At 44.4% G+C, this 10,153-nt stretch overlaps 1 non-coding gene across 1 annotated transcript; it reads left to right on the top strand.

The window, feature by feature from the left end:
- The first annotated feature begins 9,082 nt into the window (after window positions 1-9,082).
- On the top strand, window positions 9,083-9,154 carry Trnah-gug (transfer RNA histidin (anticodon GUG)). Its single transcript has one exon. It is a non-coding gene; the product is annotated as a tRNA-His (tRNA).
- The last annotated feature ends 999 nt before the right edge of the window (window positions 9,155-10,153 follow it).

Raw genomic sequence — 10,153 nt, 5'->3', positions numbered from 1 at the left:
TGAGCAATGCCCCTGAAGAATAACACGAATAACCAAGTTGAGTTTATTTCAGGGACACACAGTTGATTTAACATTGGAAAACTAACCTTTGAATAACAGGTAAAAGGGAAAATAATCACGTGATTATCTCAAGAATTCCAGAAAAAGTACTTACTAAGATGCAATACCTATTTCATGATTTAAACTCCAAAAAGGTCAAAATGTCCTATGCCAATTAATAGTAGAAACTTCCTTCACTTGCCAAGCTATCTATAAAAACTAATAGCTAGCGGTATATTAGATAAAAATGTTGAGTATTGCCGGGCGGTGGTGGCACACACCTTTAATCCCAGCACTCGGGAGGCAGAGCCAGGCAGATCTCTGTGAGTTCGAGGCCAGCCTGGGCTACCAAGTGAGTTCTAGGAAAGGCGCAAAGCTACACAGAGAAACCCTGTCTCGAAAAACCAAAAAAAAAAAAATGTTGAGTATTACTTTTAAATTCTTTGTTATTGTTATTATTATTAGCATTGTGTGTGTGTTCACATGCGTGATGTGTGGGTGTTTGTGCCACCGTGTGTGCTCAGAGGTCACAGAACAACTTTGTAGGGTCAGTTCTCTCTTTCCACCTTTATGTAGATTCTAGGGATCAACCTAGTTCACCAGGTTCTGAGTGATAAAAGCGTTTACTCACCAGCCACTTCTCCAGCCAAAACCTTCCTTTTAAAATAATCAAAAGACAAGAATGTGTGTCATCTCTCTTTTATTCTAGATTGTTCTGGTGATATTAGCTAGCAAAACTTTAGACCTCATTGGATGATCTATATTGAGCTTATGAATTATTCTCCTTAAAAATGCACTGCCGGTTCCGTGAGTTCATTTATGGCATTTGTTTTGCTATTATCTATACCTTGTATCTTGCCAACATCTATGTCCTACCCTAAGCCTCTCATATTAATTACAGTTCTATAGCCAACTGCCTATCTGAAGTTTCAATTCTTTCAGGAAAATTCCGCCACCAGATTTACATTTTAGAATCCCTTTGCAAATGTGGAAGAAGAGTTCAGGGGTAAAAATCGGGAGGAAAGTTAAGAGATGAGAATGCTGAAGCACAGGAGTTGAGAGTTGAAGCTCCAAAGGGATGCCCAGCAGAGCTCATAGAATTGGTGCAGATTAGCATAAGCAGCAGCTACTCCAGCCCCTCAGCTCACAGCCCGAAGAGGAGCACTCTGCGGCTCCTTCTTGCCTCCAGAACTATGCATTTAAGCTGCCGTGTTTATGGTGCTGTTATGGCAGCCCTAGCCAAGCACTGCTGGGCTGTCTATTGCCTGCCACTGGTCAGATGCGGTTTCCTTTGCTCCGTTCTCATTTGATTCTCACTGTGACCTCCTGTGGGAGGTGTTATCCACAACTGCTTTTACTGGGTAGGAGACTAGACGCATTAGAGATTCAGGTGCCTGTGTGGTAAGGCACAAAAAGTCAATGAATGGGTCAAGGTTAGGAAAAGTTCCACATGGGCACAGTTCGTCAATAGTACTGTACCAGAGTGGGGTGGGGATGAAGTCTGCAAAATATATTATATATCTATATATGTTTAACAGAGTCTCAGAGTGTAGGGTATGGCAACCGTGGCTTATGGCACTTGGTAAATCTCCTCCAGGGCCCATTGAGTTACTCCTGGGGGTCCTCTCCTTAGGTTAAGCCAGCCTCCCAAGAAGCTTTCTCTGGTAGTAATAGGGTTCACCACATTGTTAGATGTCGGGAGTGGGGGAAAGAGACCAAATTGGAAGGAATGTGCAACTGGGAATTAATCAGTTAAAAGGTCAGAACTTAAAGTGTGGGTTTTAGTAGAGATGGATCCCACATGCGCTGAACTTTAAAATCCCGGCATAAGGTTTTACTATAATCAAGTTCACCATAAAGAGGTTTCACTATGCAAATCATGGGTAAAGAAATGCAATCTCTATCCTGAGTTTTAAAAACACAATTAAAATTGGTGCAAGCTTGCTGAGCCTTGCCAAACCCTGCTTTAAATAACAGTTTGGAGAATCACAAACTTCAACTACTTTTGGCCGTGCCTTGACTTCCATGAGGCACTATAGGTTGTTAACTGCGCAGCTATTTAGTTTGCTACTGAATAGTTTATCCTACGTTCAACTAGGCTAGTTTGTTTTGTCTTTTCCTTTTTCTATCTTTTCCTTAATCACTCAAAGAATTGATGATAATCAAGAGAAAGGTGTCAAGGTCCATATTTTTCACCCGAGACACAGCTTTGTGATTCCAGGGTTTCCTAGGATAGAAATCTGCCTTCTGCTTATACCCTTAATATCTGCCTTCTGAGTCAATAACAGCTGTGGTGATAATGGTGAGAATAAGCGCAGTGGTGTGCTCTCTACAACACCACTCAAAACCTTCTATTAACTAATTTTCTCTTAACACCCTCATACAGTAGATAAGGAGCAGTGTTTTTTTTTTGTTGTTGCTGTTGTTGTTGTTATTGTTGTTGGTTTTTTTGGTAAAGCCAATGAAGCAGAGGAGGTTAAACAGCTTTCCCAGATCATGAACTTCACCATGAATAAAGGAGAACAGAATATCAGCAAGCAGGGTGTGAGGTATTCAGTTTATGAGCATTACATCTCATGGTCCAGTTGCTGGTTCCTCTGGTGCATGCGGCTGAAGAAATGAGACCAGAGTAAGCTATAGTCCTTCCGGTACTTCTGATGGCCAAGTTATCAAGGTCTGATCAGTTAGCCTGTTCACATTTCAGAGTTTTTTTTTAGTCTGTGTATGTGCACATGCACATGTGTACATGCCATAGAACACATGTAGAGGACAGAGGACAGCTGGTGGGCGTCAGTTTTTCATTCTACAATGTGGGTTCCAGGTCATCAGGCTGGACAGCAAGTGTTCCCACCCATTGAACCATCTTGCTGGCTCTTGTTGGGATTCTAACTCCACTTTAATTAGGAGAGATTTGGGCCCTAAAGAATCTGATATTCACTGGGCGTGGTGGTGCACATCTTTAATCCCAGCACTTGAAAGGCAGAGGCAGTTGTAGCTCTGAGTTCAAGGCCAGCCTGGTCTACAGAGCATTCTAAGACAGCTAGGGCTACACAGTGAAACCCTATCTTGAAAAACAAACAAAAAATAATTTGATATTCATAGAGAAAAATCAAAATTGACCACATCCTACTGACTTAATATACATGTACCTATGGAGCATTCTTCAGAAATGGACAAAGTTAAAACTGTCAGTAGCAAAACATTTAGCCATCAATCAAGGAAATCTTTTCACACATTTTGACACAGGGTCTTGTCATATAACCTAGGCTGGCCTCAAATTTGCCATGTAGACCAGGCTGGTCTTGACCTCATGATCCCCCTGCCTCACTGTCCTGAATGCTAGTGTTACACATTTGTTGCCACATCTAGCCAAAAGCCCTTACATATCTATGAGCTTGTTCTTAAACTCGAAAATGAGGTCACACTTCAGATTCCAAGCACATCCAGACATGTTTAACTTCTGGCGCTCGTTGAGATTGGTGGCCAGGGTGCTTCAGCACTGTAGGGAAGATTATGGGAGGTAGGACACAAACATACTGTCCAGTCCTTGCAAAAGCCATGGGTCATCGACTGTTCTCAATCACACCCACCTGGAGCCAGGTGCCTCCTACATGTGACAGCTCAGTCATTGTAAGAGCAAACCTGCTAAGAAAAACGTCTAGGCAAAGAGCAGGCCCAGCTGGTGAGCCTCCCACCCTGATTAGTATCCCAGAAGGCTTGAGCACAACCTCTGGCTCCCATCTACCTAGCTACCTCTTCTCTCCAACTCTCCCTTCACGCTGAAGCACTTTTTACCTCCTGTTTCAGACACTTCCAGGCAGAACTGGCTCAGATATTGGCTTATTTAGGACAGAAGGGCAGTAAGTCAACTTGAACCTGGTACAAGTGACCCCTGCCTTGGAAGCCTTCTGGATTCTCCGGCTCTGCTTCCCTCTCTTCACTTATTCTTCCCACAGTTTCCAGCTGGATCCCTCTGTTCCTAGAACTGGAACCACCTCTCCAGACCCTGAAGTTCCCCAGACCCTGAACTTTCCCATCCCCACGTGGAGAAGAGCCAGCCTCTCATTACAACCACTTAGCATCTTGAGCAAAGCCCAGTCAGTAAACTTCAGGTCACTGTGGGCTCTGTCATGTGCCTGCTCTTTGGCCTTGTCTCATGCAGGCCTGGGACTCAGAGCAGCTTCCACCTCTGATCCACTAAGGCACACTCCCTCTGTGTTAAGGCCTCCCCAGCAGCAGACACAGTTTTCAGCATATTTCACATTTAGTTTATCCTTGCAGCAACCCTATAAATTCAATATTATCTCCCCTTGTATGAAAAACACACTCAGAAAGGTCAAATCATCCATTCAAGGCTTTCGGCCTCAGTGTAGATTATGTTCCGTGGTGAAAACCCTGTGTTCACGGTCCTGGGTTCAATGCCCAGCCCTCTAGAAACCATAATCACAATAAGTAATAAGAAAAGTAGTTCCTGGTGAATCTGTCAGAGATCAATCCAGGTTGCTAACTAGTCCCTTCCTTCCATTGCTTCCCTTCAAGAAAGCCTCGGGTCTTAGCGTGGTGGAGGAAACTTGCTGTCCATCCTGAGGGGTCCCTCTCCCACCCTACGGGCTCTTTTCCTGTGTTCAGAGCCTGGCTCTCTACTGCCGGAGGCCTTCGGCTGTTTGGGGGGGCTCCTTGTGGTCTCCCATTATCATTAATGGAGCAGCCCCTTCGGAAGGCTTCCAGAGGCCTGGGCTGCCAGTCATAAAAGTGAGGCCGCATGTTCCAGAGTGCTATGTGGAGGAGGAATTCTATTAGAGGCTTTGCATCTGGAGTTTTATAATGGTGCCTCCAGGCAAAAAAAATTAAAATGAAACCACCAACCAACAACACCCCCCCCCAACACACACACACACACACACACACACACACAGTTCCAGCTTTCCCCACAGCAAGATTTCTGACTTGGTTAAATAGAATTCATTAATAAGCAGAGGGAAAATCACTCCAGGCAGTTACTCTTGAAAATGTAAGCTGTTAAAACATTTTGTGGTTACAAGCATTCTGAAAATCATGCGTTTTCTCCAGTGTTTGGGATTTCTCAGAATCAGAGGTCTTCTGGTGCAGGCAGGAAATCTTAAGATGTTCAAGTCTGAGTCAGTCCACCTTTCCACACAGTTTAGAGTGGGGACTTGCATGGAAGTTTGAAACCCAAAGCCAGCATGTGTTTGGGCTTCCCTCGCCTTCAGTCGCCTTATCTTTCCTTCTGAAAATACAGCTTATTCTCAGAGGTGTGTGCTGTGTACCTGAAATCCTCGGTTCCCATTTAGGTACCAGATTGTCTGATTTTAGTTTCTCTCTGTGTGTGTATGTGTCTCTCTCTGTTTCTCACTCTCTCTCTCCCCCAACCCTGTGTCTCTGCCTCTTTTTCTTTCTTCTTCACTTCTCATGCGCACTTCTCTCTCTCTCTCTGTCTCTCTCTGTCTCTCTCTGTCTCTGTCTCTGTCTCTGTCTCTCTCTCTCTCTCTCTCTCTCTCTCTCACACACACACACACACACACACACACACACACACACACACACACACACACACAGCACACACAGCTTCCTAGGATGGGGGTAGTGTTCTAGAAAGTGCCCAAGAAGAGACAGGACCCTGGGAGGAGGGGACCGTGGAGCCTTCTTTGTAGGGGGGTTCCCAACCTGTCTTTGTCTGAAAACTGGGCAAGCAGCCAGCCTTGGCCCAATGGATTGGCGTGCTTGGCCTCCAGCCCAGTGAGGGATCTGACTGTCATCTCCCCACCCCCAGTGAGGCAGGAGGCAAACTGAAAAAAAAAAAGGGACGAGGAGGAGAAAACAGAGCTGAGTCTGGGAAAAGAGGGAGGAGGGGTGACAGGGAGACAGGGCTCAGCTGGGAGGTGGGGACCCATGCAGTCCCTGGCCCCTTGTCAGCCCCCTTTCCTCCGCTAGAATCCATTATGAAGGACCAGGAGGTAACAACTCCATCAGAGGGACACCACAGCAGTCAGGCAGCAAGGCTGTTACTCTAACAATGAGACCCTGGTAAGCATCAATCTTCGCTTAAAGACTCTGAGAAGGGAGTCAACAGTTAGTGTCTTTGGAAGTGAAATCCATCATTTAGTGCCCCCTCACAAATGAGAGATGCTGGTCATCTTGGAACCCTTTGCCATTCAAGCCTGCAAACAATTTGATCCACAGTGTGTGTTGTGTGTGTGTGTGTGTGTGCGCGCGCGCGCGCGCATCTGGTCTTCTATTAGTGGTCTTTCTTAAAAAAAAAAAAAACTGTATTAAACACTGACTAAAGAAAGAGACATTCTTTCCCATGTTCAGCTTCAGCCACTCATCCAAAAGATCAATCCCTACATGCTTAAAATATGTTCCCACGAGCAGGACACTGAGGCTGCAAACCCGGAGAAGCCAACAAAGTGGCAACTTCTGCAACCTCCAGGAGAAACACAGACGGTAGTGGTGATGACCATGCCTCTTTGAATGGGTCTTATTTTTTTCTGCAAAATTTTTATATTGTATTACTACCCATAAATGTATTTCTTTAAGTTAACTTTGTGGCATGTCAGAGATGCGAAAAATCTTAGAAGCCATGTAGCTCAATGACCCTTAATCTTATAGGGGGGGGGATCAATCAGTGAGCAGTCCAAGGTCTATCAGGAGGAACAAGTGGAGAGTGCACTAGAATCCAGGAAAAGCAAGTGCTACCTCCATTTCCCTCCTCACACCTCCTCCGCCTTGGTCAGCTGAGCAGTTTGCCACTCGGATGTGTTTGAACAGAGAGTTTGCTCCTGGGTATTTATATTAAAGTAGCAAAAGCCAAACGTCAATGCGTCCTGTTGAGCAGGACACTGTCTGCACTGACAGACGCAGTGGAAGGGAATTGAAAACATTATTTCCAGGTTGTTTGTGCCACAGAAATCCAACAAAAGATGAGTGTGGCACATTGTGGTGATTTTCTCTCAGTCCCTTGCTCTTAATTTTACATTCTTTCCAGTAGAACTCCATTTCGGGGAGTCATAAAGAGGTGACATGAAATGGAAGCTAAGACTGTGATGGGTAACTTTAGCTGTTGGAAACTAAGAGACTGGATGACATTATATACAGCCCAGGGGTCCAAGAGGATCGCAGAATGGAGATGAAACTCCCATTGCAGAAGAGTCAGCAAAGCTTGGACAATATGGTCCCCAACAACTCCTAAATATTCAGTGCTGCTCAGTGACTATTGTATGTAGTTCAAAACCCATCTCTCTCTCCCCAAGAGTTTGACTCCCGGGGCAAGGATACATGGCTCAGCTGCTCCAGAGAGCTTTTCCTTGCTCATTTCGGGATCTCCAGAGCTCTCTCTTCATCTGCCAAGCAATGAGCATGACTCAATGAGCAGGCAGCTCCTGAGAGCAGTTGTTCCCTCAGCCTGGGACCCTGAGTGAGGAGACACAGTGGGACCTTGTGATGGCACAGACGGGGGAACCCTTATCCTGGGCACTGTCGGGAGCGTATCCCAGGCTGACAGACATAGGAAATGGTTTACAGCAGCTAACGGAATGGGTTTATTTAAACTATGATCACTAACATTTCTACAGTGCTTACCACGTGACAGGCCTGTTTTAAATATTGGCATGTACCTGCCTATCTGTCCTCAGGACAGTCCTGTTGGGTAAAAGCCATTATGATCCCTGAGTAGAAAGGCACAGACGTTTAAAAAGCGACCTCTTCTCTCCAGTTCATTGATGACAAGCCAGAATTCAAACAGAATCTTATTCCATAATTTGTATTAGAGGAGTCTTTTTCTTAAACTAGTATTTTCAGTTAGAAACTGAGCATAGTGAAAACAAACAAACAAATAAACAAACAAACAAACCACAAAGCTGCTCCACCAAAGATTGGGCTCGGGAAACAGTTATTTCCTTTGCAACAGGAGATTTGTTTTGTTTTTTCTCCACCTGGTGACCTGCTAGGCTCTTCTACCTTTCGCCTTGCTTCTTACACAAACCATTGGGGGCTCAGGAAACCGGGCAAGAATATTCTATGATACCACAGAAGGAAAATGTATCTGTGAAAGTGTGAAGACCATAGAAGCTAAAGATCGGAGAGCAGGAAGTGAACTTTTGTGTCTGAATCTTACCTCGGAGACACTCTCCCTCCAGAAACCAGGGAGCCCCTAGCAACCAATCGGCACATTGATTTGGCCCTCCACCATGATGCCAGCCAGCCAGCCCCAGCCAGCCCCAGCCAGCTGCACCTAGGTTTCCAAGGCTTGAAAGAGATAGCCCAATAACGGGCTATAGCAACAGACTCTTTGTAGGCTTTTTTTTTTTTTTTTTTTTTTTTTTTTTTTGGTAAGATTCTCGGCCCTTCAAATACCTGTGGAGAACAATTATTTACTAGAAAATGTATAGTAAATCTCTCCTGGAAATGTACGGAGCACGGATTATATTATCTTTCCGTCCGACAAGTTGTCAGTACTAAAGGAAGGGCACGATAGTGCGTTTTTCAACCTGTGAATTGGGGAAAGCGTAACTTTCGGACCAGTAGGTTTGGAGGGAGGAGCCTTTCCTCATTTGGAATATATTCTGTTTCTCTGCTAGGAAAAACTAGCCTCTCAGATCCTCTGGATTTCAGGGCATTTTGTCTCTGTCATATTTTTATGGTAGTGTTACCTAAGCATGTGGAAATAAGACACAAAGAGACTCCCATTTATGTTCAGCATAGTAGGTGGCTGGTGCGGTGGTGGGCAGCGCAGCCTTCGCTGGATAAAGAGCGGGAACCATGAATCAGCCGGCCAGTTTCTGTCTGCCTTGTTACCTTGATTACCGGTCCCTAGACAGGGAATCCAGTTTCTCCTCTCCTAGGACAGCCCTCCCAGTCAGCGAAGAAGGAGGAACTGCCTCAACAGAGGAACAGAGAAGCACAGCTCATCTCTGGCATCATCAAGAAAATGTACACACTTAGGCAATAGATGGCAGTGTTTCCACAAATTTTAATATTGCAGTGGCTCTTACGGGAAGCTCGGTGCTCAGCCCGTCAGTAGCTCGCCGTGATCGTATAGTGGTTAGTACTCTGCGTTGTGGCCGCAGCAACCTCGGTTCGAATCCGAGTCACGGCAGGAATGAGGAGGCTTTTGGAAGAAAAAAAAAAAATGTGGCCACATGCTGTATGGGACCCAAGCCACATTTTGCAAACAGACAGAATACTGAACATCAATAAAAACAGGAACCAGCACAAATACTTTAAACTTTATGAAGATGATATCTGTACGGTTGCTTTATTAATGCACCAATCTTGCTGCTAGTGTGTTGTATGGGGATTTTTTTTTATTTGCATTGACGGATAATATGATAAACCTGGAGTGTAGTGGGCATGTAATTATTATTAATTACAACTACTTAAGCTGTGCTTTGAGCAGACTCGTCAAGTCTGCTTGCTTTTGAGCCTTGCCAGGGCTATACAGTAATAACAGCCCTGAATTATTTGGAAAGATGTCAGCAGGAGATGTGGAAATCCTGTTTAACCAGGCATGAATTGTTGTTAGGAGGGTTTTTTTTTCCAGGATGACAGAGAGAAAATGAACTGTCCCTTATCAGTAATTGCAGGAAACATTTTGTTTCTATGATATGAACTGGCTGTAATTTAACTTTCCTGCATCATTGGATAATGTAAGAAGCCAGTTGTTGCTCAGAATGAAAATCTCTGAAGTGGGCATTTGGGTCTGATAAAGGGCATATTATAAGTAGACAATAGGGCTCGAGCCATAAATAATGTCCGTATATGGCAAAACTTTTTTAATGACATTTTCCAAAAGACTGGGGTTTGTATTGTAAGTGGCTAAATGTTGAATTAATGTGGGTGACATGGCTTTAATGGGCTTTTTTCCAGGACTTAAAAACATGAACAATACAGCCGGAAAATGTCAACTGTAAGTGTGTTAGAATGAGGTTTTACTGCTCTCCAATTGTAGCAGTCATGTTTTAAATGAGGGGCCACTAGAAGATCCTATATTAATGCCCTGCTGCCTGTCTCCTTAATAGCTTAGCAACAGAGTATAGAGTTTATACAATGCTAAAAAAATTTTTTCAAGTAAAAATATACAGGATTAATCAAGTTC

This window comes from Peromyscus eremicus, chromosome 2, assembly GCF_949786415.1.
Source record: "Peromyscus eremicus chromosome 2, PerEre_H2_v1, whole genome shotgun sequence".
NCBI lineage: Eukaryota > Metazoa > Chordata > Mammalia > Rodentia > Cricetidae > Peromyscus > Peromyscus eremicus.
Note: the sequence above shows the minus strand (reverse complement) of the source record. Positions and strands in the feature narration are given on the sequence as shown.